The 20,648-nt window shown below is 41.5% G+C and overlaps 1 protein-coding gene and 1 long non-coding RNA gene across 7 annotated transcripts in view; one reads left to right on the plus strand and one right to left on the minus strand.

Annotated features, from left to right (window-relative positions):
• kank4 (KN motif and ankyrin repeat domains 4) overlaps positions 1 to 20,648 on the minus strand; it is a 60,447-nt gene that overhangs the window by 22,354 nt on the left and 17,445 nt on the right. The window contains exon 1 of one of the 3 annotated variants that reach the window (XM_034531320.1): positions 4,001 to 4,255. The exons of 1 other annotated variant lie outside the window; for it this stretch is intronic. The gene's annotated coding sequence lies outside the window, so the exon portion shown is untranslated. Of the gene's footprint in view, positions 1 to 3,979; positions 4,256 to 20,648 lie in introns of those variants that run through there. One more of the 3 variants, XM_034531319.1, reaches the window with a different exon arrangement.
• On the plus strand, positions 2,291 to 11,892 carry LOC117729918. 4 transcript variants are annotated; one of them, XR_004609403.1, is made up of 4 exons: positions 2,291 to 2,470; positions 10,027 to 10,137; positions 10,231 to 10,750; positions 10,830 to 11,892. It is a non-coding gene; the product is annotated as an uncharacterized LOC117729918 (long non-coding RNA). The 4 variants fall into 4 exon arrangements; XR_004609402.1 differs by having other exon boundaries at positions 2,291 to 2,689; positions 10,027 to 10,750; XR_004609401.1 differs by having other exon boundaries at positions 10,027 to 10,750.

Raw genomic sequence — 20,648 nt, forward strand, 5'->3', positions numbered from 1 at the left:
ACTAAACATTCTCCACATTGTAACCAAGCGATTTTTGATGGTCTCATTGAGAGTAAAATAGACAATCCAGTAAGTTTACATTTAGATGATGAAGCAGGTTATGCTTTAGGCCGCAGTGCTTTATTTTGTTATCCTATCATGTTGTACTCATCTGCGCCCATTACAGAGCAGTTCCCGGTGATACAAAGTGTGAGTGAGGGGCGCAGCTGGCGTAATTAGTTCAACTAGTGAGTTGCAGGTGTAGATCACAATCTTGCATAATGACACATAATGAGCAGCAAACTGGGGACATTCCCTGATAAGGCAAATGGAAAGTTTCTGATTGCTGAACCAGATCAAATGAAAGACGTTGTCGGCCTCCAGAACATGAAGACAGAACTAGGAGACATTTATCTGATATCTTGGTGAGTCTGTGTGTGCTCTGTGGGAACTGATCAGTCCCTTTGCTCTGCAAGAGCTATTTGAGCACAGTCTGGTCCATCCCACTCCAGTCTAAGATTATCTCTGTCTATTACAACACTATACTCTAGTACTGTAATACATCTCCAGGCCTCTTCTTTTCAGTCCTAATCCATAATGCTCTAGTCTGGTCCAGTATGACAGTGTCTGTATTCACAAGGGGACAGATTGTTCCCTCCATGCTACACAACATCTGGCAATCAACCCCAGAGACAAAATGAGAGAGGGAACTTCTGTCTATGGGCTTCATTAAGCAGTGTCTAAATCATCCCACTGGGCTGCAGTGAGTAGGCTACTGTTTTATTTTAGGTCAGACGCTTTTTATGTGTGGAACTGCAAATTAAGATTATGAGTTGCACTTAATACTTGATTAAAGTGGAACATGAATTTTAATATGAAAAGCAGAAGTTGTCTTCACGGTACAACAGTGAATATATGGGGGAAACTAAACGAAGAAGCTCTTTACATCCAGTCTTTTGCTGGTTGACAGTTATTTGTAGAGCCCAAAAGAGACAAAAAACTAACCATCTGTGCCAGTTACTGCTTTAGTTCAGTTTACATCAAACAGCATGTTCTGTTAATGACTTCTGAATAGTAATAATCTGTCTAAGCTCAGAGCAAACAATAGAAACTCGTGCTTATTAAAAAAAAATGAAAGAACCGAAAAGGCGCCAATTGCTGGCTTTTAAGTCTACCTTTCTATTGTTCAGTTGCAAGCTTCCTTTGCCTCAGCGTAAGGGAAATTAGTTGTAAGGAAATCAAATACTTCAAGGCCCAAAGATTCCACTCACATTCAGATAGATGACTAAGGATGTACAGGATGCATGTGGAGGATGACCTCCGATGTATCGTTATGTTCAACTTGGAAAGATTTGCTGAGGCTGCTGCCGAATATTAGAGCCCCGTTTCTTTGCAGCACGTGATGAGTAAACTGATCCTCTTATTTCCATGTCAACATCTCCGTATATATACAGACACCCAATGTTGAATAAACAGAACTTTATCTGTATCCATTTTTGAGTATATCCGGCCTTTTATTTAGACCACTGACAGTATTTTGGATACATCGGACCATGTTCACAAATGGCCTTCACACGTCACCTTCCACCTTGAGCCATGGTTCTTCGTTGACGCTCAGCCAATCAGCAAGGCTGTATTAAGTACTGCACATTGCTTAGATTTACACCACACTGCTGCTCTCAAAGTATAAATGATATGAACCTTAATTGTCCAAAGTTTGTTCAGTCAGATTACAGCTGAATGAGCAGTGAGAAAGACTGTAAAACGTTATCAATAATCAGACAGAGATATAAGATTTGGTTTGCTATTTTGCAATAAATACTATTCAACATCTGTAGCCGAACACACGGGGATACACTGTATCTGCATGTGTATTAAATACATATTTATATTTATGTGTGATTCAATTGGTCCCTGCTAACAGAGGAGTTAATTCACATCCTGCTGCATTAAAACCATCAATCAAATCACAATGTTATACTTATATAGTATATGACATCTGCACTATGTAATCGGCTATTTTTAAATACTCAGTGAGTGAGCACAGGAGAGGAGGTGGAGGAAAGACTTTCTCTGTCTACACTGGACGAGATGTTTTTAAATCATTGGATCCTTTTGCACCTTTTTTTAATAGAGGACCAAAAATCAGATGCCATTTCAACTGTATCTGTATTAGCTTCAACATGGCCGTAGCATGACTACCACTGTCCTGCTTCTGCCTCAACTGTCAAAGCAAAGATAACCCTTAGACCAAGCCCACCCTGCAACTGTTTTCTTATCAGCCCATCACTTTATCTTTCCATACACAGAATGAAAACATCTTCTGTTTTCAGGCGGCTCTCCTCATGCCCTAGTGGTATTGCAGCACAAGGAGCAGCTGCCTGCTTTCATTAACGATAAGGGAAATGACACATCATCTATTATTCATCGGAGCACACAGCCAACCCCTTCTAGCTGGATCTGCGTTAGCATTACGGCTACATCCGCTCATGTAAGTTAATGAGGGTGGTGAAGTAACTGCTACCGCTAATTAGAATGTGGGCTATCCGACGTCTCTATGTCAACATTAGCAGATGTCAAAATGCGTTGAAAAGGATGGTGACGCGAGGTGAAATGAGCAGGGACAGTTGGAGACGGGTGGCAGAGGAAGAGATGGCAGGAAGATGGAGAGAAAGAAGACAGAAGAAGGGAATGTGGTGAGAAAAAAAAGGTGAAAAGTACATAAGACATGGGGCAGAGAAAAAGAGAGAAAAGGAATGAGAAGTGCGCTGCATTAAACACAAGACTAAGATCACTTAAAGCGCTGCCAAGTCACTCACTATGACAGGCAAAAACAACTTGCACACACATAAACATGTATAAAATATTCAAATGTACAATATAAGTAAGTTTGAGCCGATGTATTAACATGCTCTAACGGAAACGTGGGTTATAAATACATCTGGGTCCCCCTGCTCATTAATTATCACTTTCTACCACACAGCCAAAATAGAGGAGGCGCACACACTCACAGGCAATCGGAAAATTCTAACACAGTCGGGCAAACATGAAATAAGACATTTGTGCATGGAAGCACATTCAGACACAATTTATTCCCCCTCACAGTCACACCCCCCCCCACCCCCCCCCCCCCCCCCCCCCCCCCCCCCCCCCCGGTGATAAAGAGCCTGCCTGACACCAACAGAGTGTGAAGCCAGGCCGGCGATGGGTGTGCAGCACCGTCTGCAGAGCAGGCAGGACAACTCTCCTAAATTCACACTCTATTGATTTTAGCATGATGACAGCCTTACAACCCACACACAGGAAAACACACACACACACACACACATGTTGGAGAACACAGATCGGACATGCACATTCGAATACCACCTCGTAAAAAAAAAGAGTTGGCTGATCGCCTCACTGAGTAGCTCAATACTCATTTCCCGGTGTGTGTGTGTAAGTGCGTGTGCGTGTGTGTGTGTGTGTGTGTACGTGTACGTGTGTGTGTGTGTGTGTGTGTGTGTGTGTGTGTACGGCTGCAAGCAAGCGAGTGTTTTGCCTGATAGGCAGTCTGTCCATTTATTCCTCCTGTATTGTATCAGCTGCCAAAGCCGTGTGAGGAGTGCTAACATTCTGCGGACAGAAAAACATCCCCCCCCCCTCTCTCTCTCTCTTTCACGCACTTACACATTTATACATATACACTCCTTCTTTCTCTCTTTGTCACACATCCTAGGCAAAAACATGTGACCTATGTTCTACCCTGTAAAAATAGACTGCGAAAGATGGAGTGAGAAAAGAGTGAGGGGAGGTGCAGCAGATCAAAAAGGGAGGATGAGTAATGTGGGGTAAACAGAATGTAATTATGGCAAAGGAAAACTGAGAAATAAAGAGGGAAATTTGTTCATGAGAAAGAGAAGAATGTCGGAGAAAAAAAGTAATGACAGGACACGAGCAAAAAAAAGGAGCATGAGTCAGAAAAAGGGAGTGAATTGTCATGGGATGGTTTGCCTCTCACCTGCCACACAGATCCACTCACCTCCTGTCCTTCCTGTTTGTGTTTCTGTGAGTGCTACTGCCCCTGTGTCTCTTTTAACCTCAGCAGAGAGGTAAAGGATAAAAAAAAACACAGAAAAAAGGAGGGGCAAAGTGTTGAAAAGGGCTGGTGGTGTTGGCAGAGATGGCGCTGATGGGTGGAGGAAAGAGAAGAGAAGAAGCTCTCTAGCTGGTCAGACTATCTGTTCTCTTAGTATAATAGATTCACCAGCCTACCCGCTGCAACCAACTGCCCCAGAAAAATATAACGCCCTGAAAGATAAATGGGCTCAATGGAGCGCACACACACACACACACACACGCACAATAATCAGCCGTGTGTTATAGATAGTGCAGCAACTTTAAGTGTGTTTAGATGCGAGTGTGCACAAAGCGAAAAATGACCACAAGGGATACACATGCATAGACTCTGAATATCAGGAGTGGACATAGTCATTGTCACATCACCTGTTGATTTGTGGACTGCAGTTTTGAAGCCTCGAGTTCACTTATTATTATATTAAGGCCACCTTGGATTATGGTTGTCGCCATGTTGTTGTTCTTTAGCAACCTGTGAACAGAAGTTGCCATATTTGCAATAAGGAGGAGTGATGTAGAGATGCCGAATACGGCAGAAACTCTTTCATCACAGTAAGCCCGTCCAAAAGCATACCCCGCTTTATTGTCTATTTTACTCTGAAAGGGATCATCATTTTAATTTAAAATGAACATCATGCTGTAAGAGTTGAAACTATAGCGATTGAGACCACTCATTCATGTTCACAATGTTTACTGAGGCAATAAATCAATGAGAAGTAGGGTAATTTTATCATAGACTTCCATACAATCTGAGGAATCTGAGTCGCCCCCTGCTGGTCAGTATAGAGAATGCACGTTTTAAGACACTTCCACATTGGCTTCACTCGGCAGAACCGGCGGTTGCTGCCTGGAGACATGCAGCAGAGTGGTCCTGTTTGTGTTTGTGTGTACGCTAACCTTTTGTGTTTGTGTTCATTCACGCATCGACTGGTGTGTACACTAAAGTGTGTTTTTGAGGTATGTGTGCAAGCACGTGTAGTTATTCTGCGGTCACAAGGCCTGGCCTACAGTGAAGTCCCACCATGCACCAGTCTAATTATTGCTGGAGGACTTAAAGTCAGCCCCCACTGTGGTGCCACTGGGCCACATGAGACCTGCTTTGACCAGGTCGAGCTCCACACAGGATCAAAAGTGCTTTTTAGACGCAAACGTGCCTCGCTGAGTTATCACGTCAGTGAAAGTTAACGAGCAAACCCTTTCGTTAGATCTGTCCATCTTAATAATAGAAAGCGGTCGAATGAGTAAACCCCCGGGTTGGCCCGGCTGGCTCTGTACTGTAAATTAGGTAAATAATTAACAATCTTGAAATAGGCTAACTGCCCAGGCTAATGGGTGCTATCTCTTATCTTGTTCTTGCACCACCAAAGTTAATTCTCCTCTTAGGGAGTGTGTGCAACACATTTTAAAAGCAAACATCTACCCTAAAACAGCTCGGCAGCAAGCACGTGGCATCTGTAAAATATAGCCTCCACACTTTAACTTGCCATGCCATGTGAGTGCAGAGATATAGAGAGCACATCAAATATTCATATGGATACATGGCACAGCTGTAGCAAAGCCAGGCCTTTAAATAAAACCCGTCGGAATGGATGTTTTATTGAGGCCAAAGGGCTCATTTTCATTCAGAATGGACAAGTTGACATTCACACTGCTGGTGGTCTAATAGCTAATTTGCACTTTAATTGAGTCATACATACTGTCGTGACCAAGTAAGAATAAGGGAAGCAGACCATGTGAGGATGTCTGCTAGTTTGTGGTGGAGACAATATGTTACAGTGCAGTATGTGGATACACAGAACAGTGAAAGCCGTTACACATGAAATATGAGGAGTATAAATAGAGATTAAATATGATGCCGACCTTCATCACAAGCTCATGTGCTATGTGTCCAACACGCTGCATAACATCAGCTCACATCCTTTCATCTAAAGCAGTAGACGGAAAGAGGGTTTAATGCGGCCTCGAGGGTTAAGCTTCCCACTTGCCGATCACATGAACCGTCTCCTGTCAGGAGGGATCAGGTCCCACCTCAGACCCCTAGGACTTCTAGAGTCTCACTCTGCTCTTGTCTTTTCACTGTGTTTTGAGGTTATTGTATGTCCGTCTCGCTTGTTCTCATGTTAAAATTATTTTAAATGCAATCTCAAAATAGTGTGAAACAAGTAACGTTTTGTAGGCATTCTGCCTAAAGTTCAAGTATCTCTTTGTCTTTGAGTCTTTGTTGTTGAGATGAGGGATGTATGAAGTTGAATGGTGGGTTGTTACTCACAGTAATTCAGGGTATTAAATCACATTACATGTCATTTGGCCGACGCTTTTATCCAAAGCGACTTACAATAAGTGCATTCAACCATGAGTACAACTCAGAACAACAAGATTCAAGAAAGTACAATTTCTTCAATAAAGTTAAACTACAAAGTGCTATCAGTAAGAGACGTTTAAGTGCTACTAAAGTGCTACTACGGCGCTAGCTTCCCTATTCAAGGTATAGTCGAAAAAGATGTGTTTTTAGTTTGCGACGGAAGGTGTGGAGATTTTCTGCTGTCCTGATGTCAATGGGGAGCTCGTTCCACCAATGAGGAGCCAGCACAGCAAACAGTCGTGACTTTGTTGAGTTTTTAGCTCGAAGTGAAGGAGCTACAAGCCGATTGGCAGAAGCCGAGCGAAGTGAAGGAGCTGGGGTGTATGGTTTTACGTGAAAGTGATCCTCTCAATCCTGGTGGAGGGATTCACATGATCCTGAGACCTGTGGGGAAATAGCTTCATGGAACGGTCTCCCAAGGCAAGACAAAACCCTAAAAATAGCTTAAAAGAGTTGTCTTCAGTCAGTCTTCTGACCACGTCTGAAGGGAAACAGCTTTTAGCTGTTCTGAACAGCCACGCTCGGAGATGTGGGCAAAGGCTGGCGATGACAAAGAGGGGCACCATGCAATAATAGTATTAATATGGGAGTAACAGCGCACACTATCCGACAAATCTTTCCAAGGGCATTGATAGTGTTGCATTCGTTTGTACATACACAAGTGATGAAAGTAATTGTGTAAAGAATGAATTTCTCACAAAATTGTTGCAAGCAAAGAAATCCACAATAACTGAATATAACTAGAAATATTATATGTACAGACAGCAGTAAGTTTGAATTGCACGGTGTAATAAGTATATAACACGTATTTATATTGCACCGATTTTGTGGTTATTTGTTTTTGGTTATTTGTCTATATATTTGATCCAATGATCTATTAAACAAACAACTGTCTCTTGTGTGCAACGTCTTGTTGACCATCGACCCCAACATCCTCTGTACAAAACAATGTCACCTGACTTCATAATTAGCCTCTAGAGGGCTTTGTCACTTGGACGTAAACAAAAGTCCTTTGAAACTGAAACAATAGTTTTTCTTGGGAGGACAGACTCTGCCATCACCAGGTGGACTCACAAGAATAGGTGCTAGGGTACAGTTAGCGGACAGGTGGCATCGCTCTGCTGCAGCGGGAGCAAAAACAAACATGTTGAAATAACAACAGGCAGCGTTATGTAAAGTCTGGCACAACAGACTTCTGCAAATGAGTGTGTTTGAATGTGTCTGGCTGTGTGTGAAAACCTAAAAATGTTTTAACTGCTGCACTCCACAGCTCGTAAAGATACAGTTCAGCATAAAAGCTTGGAGTCATATGCAGTGTTTTATAACTGTGGGAGTGACAAAGAAACACTAGAAAACGCAAAATAAAGTATTTGTAATATGCAGAATGTAATTCTAGCTAATGATTCGTGGCCATCGCTGTCACCTCTCCCCATCCGCCTGACTTTAGAAGTTAAATTTTCTCCGAAAAACTTTTCAACTCACCTACAATTAGGTTACATTGTCAAATATCTTTATTTTTGTATTATTATCCCTATTCTAGAAATGTAAATGAATCATTATGCTTTTTTCATTATGCTGTAGGGGATACTCTGCTAATCATTTAAATGCCTGATTTGTGTTGTAACATAACTGTGTGTGCTATTATTATAACACTGGCAGCTTCAGATTATGCCAAGTCTTGCAATACACACTTATCTGTGCAAGTGTATCCTGCAGTATGTGTGTGCATGTGTGTGAGTGGGTGCAAGTGCAAAAAAAAGTATACTTTTACTGGCAAAGCTCACAGTTCTCAAACTACATCAAATCCAACAGCTTGAAGCCTTGTGGGGGAAAAAAAACTAAATATACAAGCAAAATATTGTATGAAGTGTTAGAAACTCACAATGTTCAATTTCAGGATGTGTACCTTCTTTTTGTCCATGCAGTAACACACACATTAGCTCATGTTGAACCTTAAAAGGTGCACCGAATGCAACTGTTCAGAGTTGTGTTTTAAATATCACATTATAATAAGACCATGTTTTATTTATAAATGAGACCATGTTTTTGCTTGGGGATGCATAACGTTTCAGTTAAATCCTATTAGGCAAAACATCAGTGTTTATGCTTGCCATGCTTTTCCTAGTTGTACATTTATCAAGCAAAATACTGTCTATGATTTGAACAGAGATTATTTTCATGATTTACAATATCTAGCAAATATTTTGTCAGACCACATATCTCAAACGTATTTAAATGTATACTGGCATTCTTTTTTCAGAAATGCATGTGTATTATTGAAGCAATACATTATTGCTTGGATACACACACATCCAATAGCTCTTCTTGGAGGTTAAACATTCCAGCTCAAGGCCATATATAGTCGAGACTGACCTTGCGCCACCGACTGACGATATCATTGGCCATCATGACAAAAATAATGTGTGCTGCATTTTTCCTTTGTTTTCACGGCTCTGTTTTCTCATTGCTGCAAGGAAGATGCACATGGAGTCAGGGAGACGAGGATAACGCTTGAGACTCACTGCCTGCTTATTCTCCTCTTATTAATTTTGAGCTTCCGTAAGACCTACCTCCATACACACATACACACACACACACACACACACATACACGTAAACCCCCCCACAAATTGTGTTACATTTCCACTGTGCAGGTGAATGTTGGCTTTCTATGTGTGTGGGAATGAGAGAAGCGAAAGGTAAAACTTTCTAAATGTTAAAATCCTGTCAAAAATGGGTCAGGAGTGTTACGGTTCCCTCAGCCAGGTTGTGACAGCTTCTGACATTTGAGCTGTTGACTGAGCAGTACATTTATCTCCAGACACAAAGACACTGCACTAAGAAATCATCCACGAGAAAACTATTGAGAATGATTTGTGTATCACCAGGTGGGGATCCATGGCTCATGGCAAATGAAACTGTGTTGTGATCAGTCCCAGACTAATTCCACCCATTTCAGGATGTACCTTATCTCTTAATACTGCCGGTACAAACTCTGTAAGTGTAACCTAAAAACAAATATCCATTACTGAGATCGTTTTAAGATGGAAAAAACAGTAAATCAAGCTATTACCAGAATTTTCCATTGAGAACGTGTGTGAGTGCTTTTGGGGTGGGGGTGGGGGGCAGATTTGGGGCCGAGCCAGGGTTGGCAGACATCCTGGGGAAGGCCAGTTGCTGATAAGGCCTCCAGGCAGGGGAAAGGCTGTTTATACATTGAAACAGACGCGCACTGAACTGAACACAGTACACACCTCATTGCACAGCTCAAGAAGAAATGACCTGAACTTTGGTGAGGGATGTGTGTTCAGACATGTGTGTGTGTGTGTGTGTGTGTGTGTGTGTGCATGAAAAACAAAGACGTGAGGAGAAAGTGCGCCTAAGAGAGAGATGAAATCTTAAAGATAGAAGATTGCTGATTGACATCCATACAGTCTTCTCTTGTATGTTTGCATATACACGGTAGTCAATTAGAGTAAGAGCCACGTTCTACTTTTCCTCTAAAAACACAGGAATAACGAATGTCCTCTTTCTATAATGTTTTAATCCTCTCATCTATGCTCCATGTAGTAGTCGTCGCTATGTGCAGCCTGACACGGAGGTGAAATTAAAGAGCAGTCGGCCTGCGAGGAAAGCAGCTCAGATGGGAAAGAGAGAAGCACAAAAGTGGACACGTCCTCTGTAAGTCTCTCAGGCTTCTTATGCATTCGGACTTGCCCAGATGCTTTCCTTTGTATTTCAAAAAGTCACATGTCCCTGCTTTTGTGATTTCAGACCCAGCAGAGTCACTATAACCCAAAAGTTCTACGAAACAAGGTTATGTGTTATTCGAGCTGGCAAAGATCTGTGTTTTGAAAGAGGAGCAAAGGCAAAAAACATTTTTACTATGATTAATAAATAGTGTTCAGAAGAACAGCTTCGGTGCAATACAGTAGCAACTCCAACTTGAAATAATTAGCTTTTTGTACAAGATTTGCCACTTTATAGCACTGCAGGTCAAGTGGGCATGATAGGTTGTATGGATTTTTATGGCTTTTACTGGAGTCAATAAACTGTAAAAAAAAAAAACAAGACAATCAAATGGATTCTTTGTTGGCTCAGTGCACTAGATGGAGATGAAAAATGTGCATCAGTTGTCAGAAATGTAATCTTGGCAAATGTTGAGGTTACACACACATTGAAACATTGCGCCTGCAGCTTGAACACACTGTGATCAGTTTTCATTGATTTTAGAGGAAGCTCTTCCCAGTGGCTGATGGCAGGACTGAAACTTAGTTTCTTATCGTCTTCCCAAGTAAGTTTAGTTTTTATTCAAATACCCAGTATCAATTAATCTGATCTCATTGTCACTTCTCAATCCCCTTCTTTCTAAGGTTTGGAAGGACAAACTGAAGAATTGGAGAAAAAAAGAAAAAAAATGAAGACCCAAAGGAAAAAGCATTCAAGGAAAGATAGAGGAAAAGAAACACAGATAGAGATAGAGAGAGAGAGTTGTATCGTTAAGTGTGTGTGAATCATGGCTCAGCAATAACCGGATTGTGGCTTTGGACTGCTCTTTCCCACAGACAGCCTCTTCCTATAGGGCTGCACTCTGCTGACCTGTGGGGGCGAGCGACTATAGCACTGAGTGAGCAAAGTGTAGAGATAGTGTTTATGTGCCTGTTATTTTATCTGTGTTCTATTGTCTTCGTAGAAGCATGCTACATCTCATATTTTGTCTCTTTGTTGTCATGTCTTGTTGTTATTCCAGACCATGAATCAACCCTTAAGCCACAATGACCAGAGTACACGGCCAATGTGTCTCACCCTCCATCTATAATGGGACAGTTGAACACTTTGTATGTAAACGAATGCAATGACATAACAGGCAAAGATGGGAAGCAGTGGCTCTCTGGTGGAGCTACAAACAGCCCTGCTGTACACTACATTACCATGTGATGAATGTGTAACTACAGCTGACTGAATGTTGACTGATGAACTATCTGAAGCAAGTCATTCCTCATACATTTAATATACCGGTATATATGCTTTGCAAAATGGTTGGCAGTAGTGTTAACAGTCTGAAATGTTCCTAATATTAGGTTAAAGGAAAATTCTTTATATTTTCAACCTGGGTGTCATTCTTGTTTTTTATCAACTGTGTGACATGACACCATTTTACTCACTACCATTGAGAAGATCTGGAAAATGTCATGGAAAGCAGCTCGCTACAACAGACACATGCATGATAGGGGCCTACTGTGTGTGTTCACTCTTGATTTGATTCACAGACAAATGTTTGACATGCAGTCATACCCCCGTTTGATGTCATTGCCATGTTTCTCAAATCTCTCCAACAGAGCCACAGTTGAGTGATTTGATCATATCTGTGGGTTCATGTCATTACAGGATTTTTGAATTTTGATGATGATACGATTTGTGATGATGGCTTGATTAGTCCAGTATATATATATATATATATATATATATATATATATATATATATATATATAGAGGCTGCCCCTCTTAGTTGATAAATCAACTAATCGTCCATTTTGGTCTTAGTCTGCTAAGATTTCTTCAGTCGATTTGTCATTGTTTGTAATGCTTTTTCTTGCTAAATTACATATTTCCAAGAAACATATTCGTCCATTTTTAGTAAACACATGATTCAAAGTAGTGCTTTTGTGTTATTCTCAGTTTTATGATTCAATCAACTAATCGACTAGTGAGTAGTGTTAGTCAGCAAATATTGACTTTGATCCAGGAACATCCCAACAACAAACACACAGCTGCTGAATTAGACCCAAATTGTAAGGTAAAGAATATTCATGTTCTCCGCGGGTTTCCTATGGAGTTGTCCAACTGTCTCCAGGCACATCTGAGCTGGAAAACAGAGCTGTTCTCTCAGCACAAGTAATTTGTTGAGTCTGACAGGAAGCTACATGGGGTCGCAACCTTGTCTGAACAATTCCCAGGAATCTCTCCTTCTTACATAAGTGAAAATGGGAGAGGGGGGGGGGGGGTTTGGGGGGGGGGGGGGGTGTTGTGGGTCAGAGGTGTGTTGATGCTAAAGACGTTAAATCTATTCGGTTGGTCTTCATGCTGCGAGAGTAATGCACTACATGTGGAATGATTTGACAGACGCGACAACCAAATGTTATCATTGCAAAGAAAAGGAAATCAGATGGGAGCCTAATCATAGAGTAAAGAGGTTGAAAGATAAACATCCTGTGCTCAGCAATACTCAGTGGTCCTACTCTGAACCACTGAGTATTGCTCACACAAAGCATAGCCATCTTTATCTGCCCTCAGGGGGCCCTTTGTGTGGGTGTAATGTTTCCCTTTGAGTTAAAAAGGGAAAACCGCAAGATAGCATGTAAATAAATCTTTATAACTCAAACAAAATGCTGTGAATTTTTTAAAACTGGGACCACATGTTGGGAATGGCTTAGGGTGATTTGCATAATTGCTGATAACAATAGAAATTATTTTTGTCTTTGGAGGGAATTTGTCTCGTCTGGATCCAGTTACAAGCCAACAAAAAGAACGTGGACTCAGGCGTTTCTACTCCTATTCAAAAAAAAAGTGGAGAAAACAAGGAGATGTATTAGGAAGCAGCGCTGGTGACTCAGCTGGCTGAGCTTCTTCCATGTGCTTCTGAAACCAAGGGTTCAGGTTTGGCTCACAGACCTTTTTGTGTGTCACACCCGCTCTCTTATCTTTCCCAACACTCTTCATGGTTCCCTATCTTAAAAAGCTGGATTGTCAAGATGAAGTGCAACCAAAGGGGAGAGGTTTGTTTATTGGCATCGTAGAGCAACAGCTGCCTGCGGCTACAAAGGAAAGAGTCAGGCCCGAACTCTTTCATTTCTTCAACCTCCTCCTGTCTCCACCTGTACTTCTCTCTGTTCTTTTCTTCTCTTTTTCCATTATCTGTCTCGCCACAGTGGGAAGCACACTAAATACAGCAGAGCGCTGCAGGCAGAAGCACTGCACAAAGAGCAGCAGCGGGATATTGGACAGGCGTGAGGAACGAGGCCTGCTGGGTTCAACACCACGGATGTGGCAATGCAGACGTTGACCGTACGTTTTCTATGTATGGGGATAGTCCCGGGAGGCAAAAAGAGAAAGGCATGAGGCTGAAGGAGCATCAGAAGGTGAAAGTAGTAGATGAAGAAAGTAAGAGGGTGATAATAGGAGGTGAGAGCAATTAGAAATGGCTGAACAGAAGGCAACGGGAGAATCCGGGCATAGCAAACAAGCTAAAATACAGAGAGACACGGGGAAACACAAGAGCTGACCTATGAGGGCATGAACAGTCCAACATTGAGAAGGCTATTATAGCTTATTAACTTGGCAAAAAGAACTACTGCAGTGTCCCTGAATCACAGGTGATATGGCTGCAAGGCCACCATCACTTGCAGCTATATCTGAATATGAGATTTAAGTAGTTTAACAGGGTCCATACACTGTTTGGATCTGACTTTCCTTGTTAACCAATTGCTTCAAATATTGTAAGTAACATAACAAAAGAAGCTATTCAGGACATGTGTATGGTGCGACTAAGGCTTGACGAAGGGTTAAGCATCTTGCAATAATGCGTGAACATTCCTCCGGTCAGAATAACAAGAGGTTTTTCCTGGGTTTCCCCATTCTGCAAATACCGTCGGCAAAAGCTATTTTGAAACGATGTGCAGAACTTTCTGGGTCACTTTTAGACTTTTTAGTGTCTTTAATCGTGTGAGAGGGAGGGATGATTGGAAACATGAGTGGGCACGCAATTAGGAGAGTTTGATAGAAGATAATCGAGGTATATCCATCAGATGTAATAAGGAAACACAAGGAGCTTGAAGAGGAATAAAATGAATCAAGGTAAAGAGAGGAGATGAAACCACAAACTAAAAAAGGGACGGGAAACAGAAATGACAGGCAGACACAAGATGCTGATGAGCTGGTGTTGATTATTGGACGTGCCTGTAATAGACAGCTTGGACTCATTTTGCAGGGCTTTTAATTTTCTCTTTCTCTCGCTGCCAGCAGTGATACATCATTAGCCGGGGTGTCTGCATGGTATATTTTTAATTTTCTAGAGGAGACTCATTTCTGGTGGAGAGTGCTGCTTCTCTGCACTTTGTGTCTTTCTGATCACGTCCATGCAATCATTTGAATTAACCAATGTTTTTTTTGTATCTTGCGCTGTAAGCATTTTCACTGGGTCATGCTCCATCTCCACACAGCCCGGCTGCAAAACGCAGCATACTTGATTTTCATATGCACTATAGTTTGCTTCCCCCAGAGATACTGGAGAGTCTGTCTGTCTGTCTGTCAACTGCCAGAGTGGGTGGATACAGTCAGATGTCACATGCACTGCAGCTTGAGAGCATGCAGGACGTGCACAAATGAGAGGAACACACTCACATGCACTCACAGATGTTGAGGATCTGGGACATGCTTAGGTGAACAATAGGGACGTTTGAACAACCTCTCCCTTTGCACTGTAGCTGAATCCCCAAATCTCATTGACCACAAATCTATCAAAACAATGACTTATGGAGAGGTATCTGCTTCTGTGTAGATAAACCCCCATTCAACCCACCTCCTTCTGTTTCTCACCATCTAATAGAAGCCATATATCTCTGCAGAAACCATGGGGTGAGCTGGGAATAAGCAAGTCATTCAAATTCCTACCAGAGAACAAACCAAAGGCGTTATCCCGTTTTAAAGACACACACACCAAGAGAGAGAGAGAGAGAAGAAGGTAGAGACAATTTTAAAATAACCTCTGCATGTTTATGTGGAAAAACCCCAGCACTCCCAGTGTCTTGGTGCCAAAGCAAATATGCCACAGCAGAGACGAGGCTCTGAGACAATGGCTCAACATTTGTGTAGCCGTGTGGCTATCTTTTCCAAGCATGCTCGATATGTATATCCTGTTAGATACAAGGTTGAGGGCTCGAATGATACTGACCACTGCAAATGTGTCGTAGCCACTGGAATGCTGTTGATATGCCATCGTATGTGTTTGCTCTTACAATATGATATGTGATGTGAAAAAATGCCATGATTTGTTTTCATTCTATACATATCTATCCATCTATATAGATAACACATTATTGCTGTTGGGAGGAGCTGACACATTTTAAAAAAAAAAAAATTTATGTTATGCTCAACGTAGTAGTTTCCTGGATAACTTCACAATACCATGTGTTTGTATTTCTTTGTTTGTGAGAAGTCCCCTGATCTTCACGGGGTTGGAATAACAATACCTGATGGACAGTCCAACGCACAAATCAGGGCGTAGACAATTGACAGACTTTGTCAGATATTGGGTTTGGTGAGCTGTACTCATTTAAATGCAATAGTCTAAGACAGTCCAAAAACAATAAATAGACATTTAACTGCAAACATAAATATAAAAATCCACATTATTAAAAGTAATGCATCCTTTGTTGTTATGTTACCCTCTCTAAAGATTCATAGTCTTGAAGTGATATTTTTCACACATTAAGTATTGGCATAAAACATGTTTTTGCAGCTCTAGAGGTGCATAACTTCTCAACAGATTGTGGTACATGGCCAAACTGGTGAACGGTTAGTCGTAGAGTCTCAGGCAGCCTGAGAAAACAATGTTATTTGTGGATTTTGGCATGTATCCGTCGTTAGCCCGTCCGGCCAATTTATTTTCCGCGTCTGTTTTCATTTTCACAATCTGTTTTGTACGTCCACAGAGAGATATTTGAGACATTTATTAGAAAACCCATTTTTGTAATTTAACACGCAAGTAGACACCCTGACTCAGTATTATACAAGTAAACAACCCTAAGTCTTACTCGACTCCCCTTCTCACTCTCTCTTTATCCTAAAGATAAAAACTCTCTCTCAACTTGGTACTACCCGTCTGTGACTTCAAAGTACCATTTTTTCTCACGTTGTTAACCAACTATAGTTTTTTATCAGCCCCTTTCTGCTTTGCCGTGAGCGAAATTGAAAAATCTGAAAATAAAACGTCTCAGTCTGTGTCACGTAGCGTGACATATGATAATGTATAAAGGAGAAACATTTTCTCAGGGGAAAATGGATTTTCCACAACTGTGGCATAATCCATCACTTTTGCATGTGGCGGAACTGAGAAGAAGAAAGTGTTGGTCAGAGGGTTGAAGCTGCATTAGTTGCACGTTGTACTTTCAAATGTGGATTATTTTGCTTTAATTGGCAACTTTTTGGGGAAACATATTTTACATGTCATTTATCGTGAAAAGGGTAAGGTGTATTCAGTTATTGTAGCAATACCTGTCCTATACATCTGTGTTGGACCAAAGGGGATGATGGATGTACTCCCTCATTGTTAAAGACAGCAGGTTTTTTCTAATCCGGGCTCTATAATATAACCCATCAACCCCCTCTGAGCTCCCTGGATCCTTGACCTATATTCAATAATGCTTTTTTTTTTTATTACCTCCTTTAATTCACTGCCTCATATCTTTGTGTTCCCCTCTCTGAATTACATTTACTACAGTGCACAATAAAGTGTTCAAAATCTTCCCAGAGTTTTTAGACCACTAAAAAAGATTTACCGGACGTGTTTAAATAAAACCCGCTTGCACAATCCTTAGCCTTGTAAAGATCCCCTCTTCTCTACAACTATACGACATCCTCTTTTAAAATGCTTATTTAACATTAGCAGACTTCTGTATTCTCTAAACTCTCTTCATTGTCTGAATCCCATTTCATGTTGAAAATGCACCTCTAAGGCCTCCACCCTTGTTTAAATTCAGCAGTGGAGTTTCATGACCTCGCATATGGGCCTTCCTCTTCCCAGTCTCAAGCCGAGCAGCGGTCTCGTCAGCCAGAACAAACGCACACACCTGTGTGCATCTGCAGGGCCTTCAAATGGGTCACACTCAGTGACACAGGTGGTGCTTGTTTAGCTAATTGCTGGTTCAGACTAAATATGCATGAGTGAAGAAAGGAACAGAACAGCAAAATACCTGAAAAAAATGAAAAAAGGACACCATTCTGAGACACAAATACAAGAAAACACAAACAGCTTGCAAGCTCTGCTCACTCACTTACACAGCAGGCTGATACGATTGTCTCCTCCCTGTCTGAGTGTCTCCCTCTGTGCCTCTTTTCTCTGTCTCATCTTTTATTTTCATCATGCCTCCTCATCTCCACTTCTGTCCTGATAAAGCTCCCTGCCAGCTGCAGGGTGGCTCTCTTTTCTGTACATCAACAGCCTGTCACTTGAAACTCAAACTTAATGGTATTGGCATCAAGAAGTGAGACTACACAAGTGGAAAGCAGCTCATAACGGGCTAGACAAAGCATTAGGGTTGGTATTCTGTTTTTATTAGAATTTAGTGCACTTATCTCATCTTGATTCTAATTTAAGGTTTCTTAGAGGTCAGACAGTCCTATAAAATCCATTCATGATCCCTGAGCAGATCATGTGTATCTTCCATGTTAATGGGGAGGAATATCCAAGTCATTAATTCCAAGGGCAGCTTTTATTCAGCTGTAAACCGAAGAGAAAGACACTGAGATAGCCGGCCTGAGAGAAAGGAGGCTGTATTCCCTGAGCAGGGGAGAGATATCAAATGAAATCCGTCTCCCACTCCTCTCCTTACCGCCTTTCCTTCAAGGAGAAATAAGACGGAGGGAAAGAAAGGGTTGCCAAGGTCACTTTCGTTGTTCTCACTTTCTCTTTCTTACTCACACACACACACACACGCACACACGCACATACACACACACACACACACACACACAAGAACGGACACATAAATGTATTTTCTCAGAGGAAAGATTATATAAATGATTTCCTCTGATGATGGGAGTCCTGCAGTTGCTTAATTATACACTGCAGTGGTCATGTGACTCATCTCTGGGTAACATACACAACTTACACAAGCACCTTGAACCCTTGAGGATACACACAAAGCAGCACGAAGGATTTTAAACATCTGTCATTTCAGTCAAATTCAAAGTGACGCCTCAGAAAAACTAGTCAGAATCCAATCAAGACTTGTGCTGGGCAACATTGACAACATCATTATAATAATATAAATCAGGAGAAGATTTAAATACCAGTATATATGTGTCTTATGATTTTGTAAATGTGTGCACATATAAAAAAATAAACAAATTGATATTCAGCAGCAGCTGGTGTCTGTTGTCTCCAAGCAACAACTACTGACTCAGATCAGTTTAGCATTCAGATATTTTTGTTGATAAGATTTGCTAATGCAACATTATAAGCAGTGGTTTAACTACATTGACTTTGAAGTACTGCGTTTTGAGGTACTTGTTCTACACTTAGTAGTATTTCCATTGTTTGCTACTTGTACTCCACTACATTTCGGAGGGAAATTCTAATATTTTTAACTCCACAACATGTATTTGACTTCCTTTCCAGCATCATTTTGTTTCAAAAGCTTCCAAATTACGAGCTTCTTCGTTTGAATATGCTACGATCTCTTCTGCTGTGCCACCACATGCTATGTGAGATTATTATGGAGCACCAACTGAAACAAAACCAGTGGTTTCTCTTTAATTGGCTCTAAAATAGGATGTAGTTATGATAGTTCAAAATGAAAGAATCAATCAACAGCAGAAGGAGCTCAATCGATTGAGAGTCCTCATAACACTGTGGGTCGAGATTCAGCCACCTCTTCTATGTTTGCAACATTACCTCACTGCTGCTGAAGAGGAGGCCGGGAGGCGGCCCCTTTTATGATACTCAAAGCTTCCTGAAGGGATGTTTTGAAGCCTGGAGGTAGATTTGTCATCTTCAGACCAAAAGGTTTAACCAACTGGGAAATATGTGCATCAAGTGAGAATGCCCCTCACTTCTGGAAGAACATATTGATGGACTTGGTACTTCAAGAGGAGAGAGTGGAGGTTTTCCCTTGTGCAGTTGAGTTTCCTTGGAGACAGCATTTAGTGGCCATTAGGGGAACTGCAGCTTAAGGCACTTCTGCTTTGGCTTCCAACTTAGCATAAAAAGAGACCACTAAAATGCATGTTGTAAGACTCTGCTGAATAAAGCCACAGTCAGACCAGGACATGGGCATTGAGTGAGCCAATTGAACAGTTACACATAATAATGGAGAGAAAATATGGTTTTGCCTGAAGGGGGCTAATTTAAAAGCACAGACTGTGTTCGGGCAGCAGAGTGGACTCTCAAACAAAAGGCTGGCTTGCTGACTAGAGGCGGTTCAGATGTTTATAAAAAACGTAGATGAAAGAAGAGGGATATTGGATGTGAGGAGTAACATTTCATAATTTGATATCCTTGCAATGAAGTAAATACAGAGTGAATACAAATGTGTGTAGCAAAATAAGGCTGGGTGATGCATAACGCAGTGGATCCCTGATCCCTCGCTAAAGCCAACATAGAGAGGGTAACATACACAATGTCTTTGATTTAGCTGTGATAGCCTAAACTTAAAACATGGCTTTTACACATGCAAGGAAACAGCCAATTCTTAGAGTCGGAGCAGCCAAGGAGTAAACTGATGAAGTCATTATGCTTTCCAAAAAGAGGCGGTAGCAGAAGGCACTCAAATGGGAGAAGAACAGCCGATGGTCTGTGAAAACTTGGCTGTGTTTAGAAAATGATCATAAATACCTTTATTGCCCAGTAATTTTAGCGTGGATGTAATGTGTGTCCAGGAGTGCAGTAGAAAATGTAAAAATATGTTTAAAAAAAATTAATGCTGAACATGTCAGCGTCCTGTGAGGAGCGACAGGCAGCTCCAGCATTTTTTTAGGGGTGTGTGTGTGTGTGTGTGTGTGCGTGTCTGTGTGTTTGTGCATGCGTGTGTGTGTGTGTGTGTGTGTGCGTGCGTGTGTGTGTGTGTGTGTGCGTGTGTGTGTGTTTGTGCGTGTGTGCATTTTCTCTCTTTCTCTCTTAAGGAAATGATCATATGGTGGGATTCCCCTGCCCTTCGGAGGGCCATAACTGTATCTCTCTCCTAGTAGATGGAGTAAAGCCATGTTTGTTTCCTGCCTATCTTATTTTAGCTCTTGAGCTGAGTGCACACTTGCTCTTTTTTCTCTAACCCGTCCCTGCTTTATGCCTCGGCTCTCTTTTACCTGCTGCTAGTCTCTCTCACCACTATAACAACAACACTATGACAACGTCATGCTGTTCTGCTCTCGTTTTTCTTTAGCAATGGACAACTGACCTGGGAAATACATATATAGGC

Source organism: Cyclopterus lumpus, chromosome 4 (genome assembly GCF_009769545.1).
Source record: "Cyclopterus lumpus isolate fCycLum1 chromosome 4, fCycLum1.pri, whole genome shotgun sequence".
Lineage (NCBI taxonomy): Eukaryota > Metazoa > Chordata > Actinopteri > Perciformes > Cyclopteridae > Cyclopterus > Cyclopterus lumpus.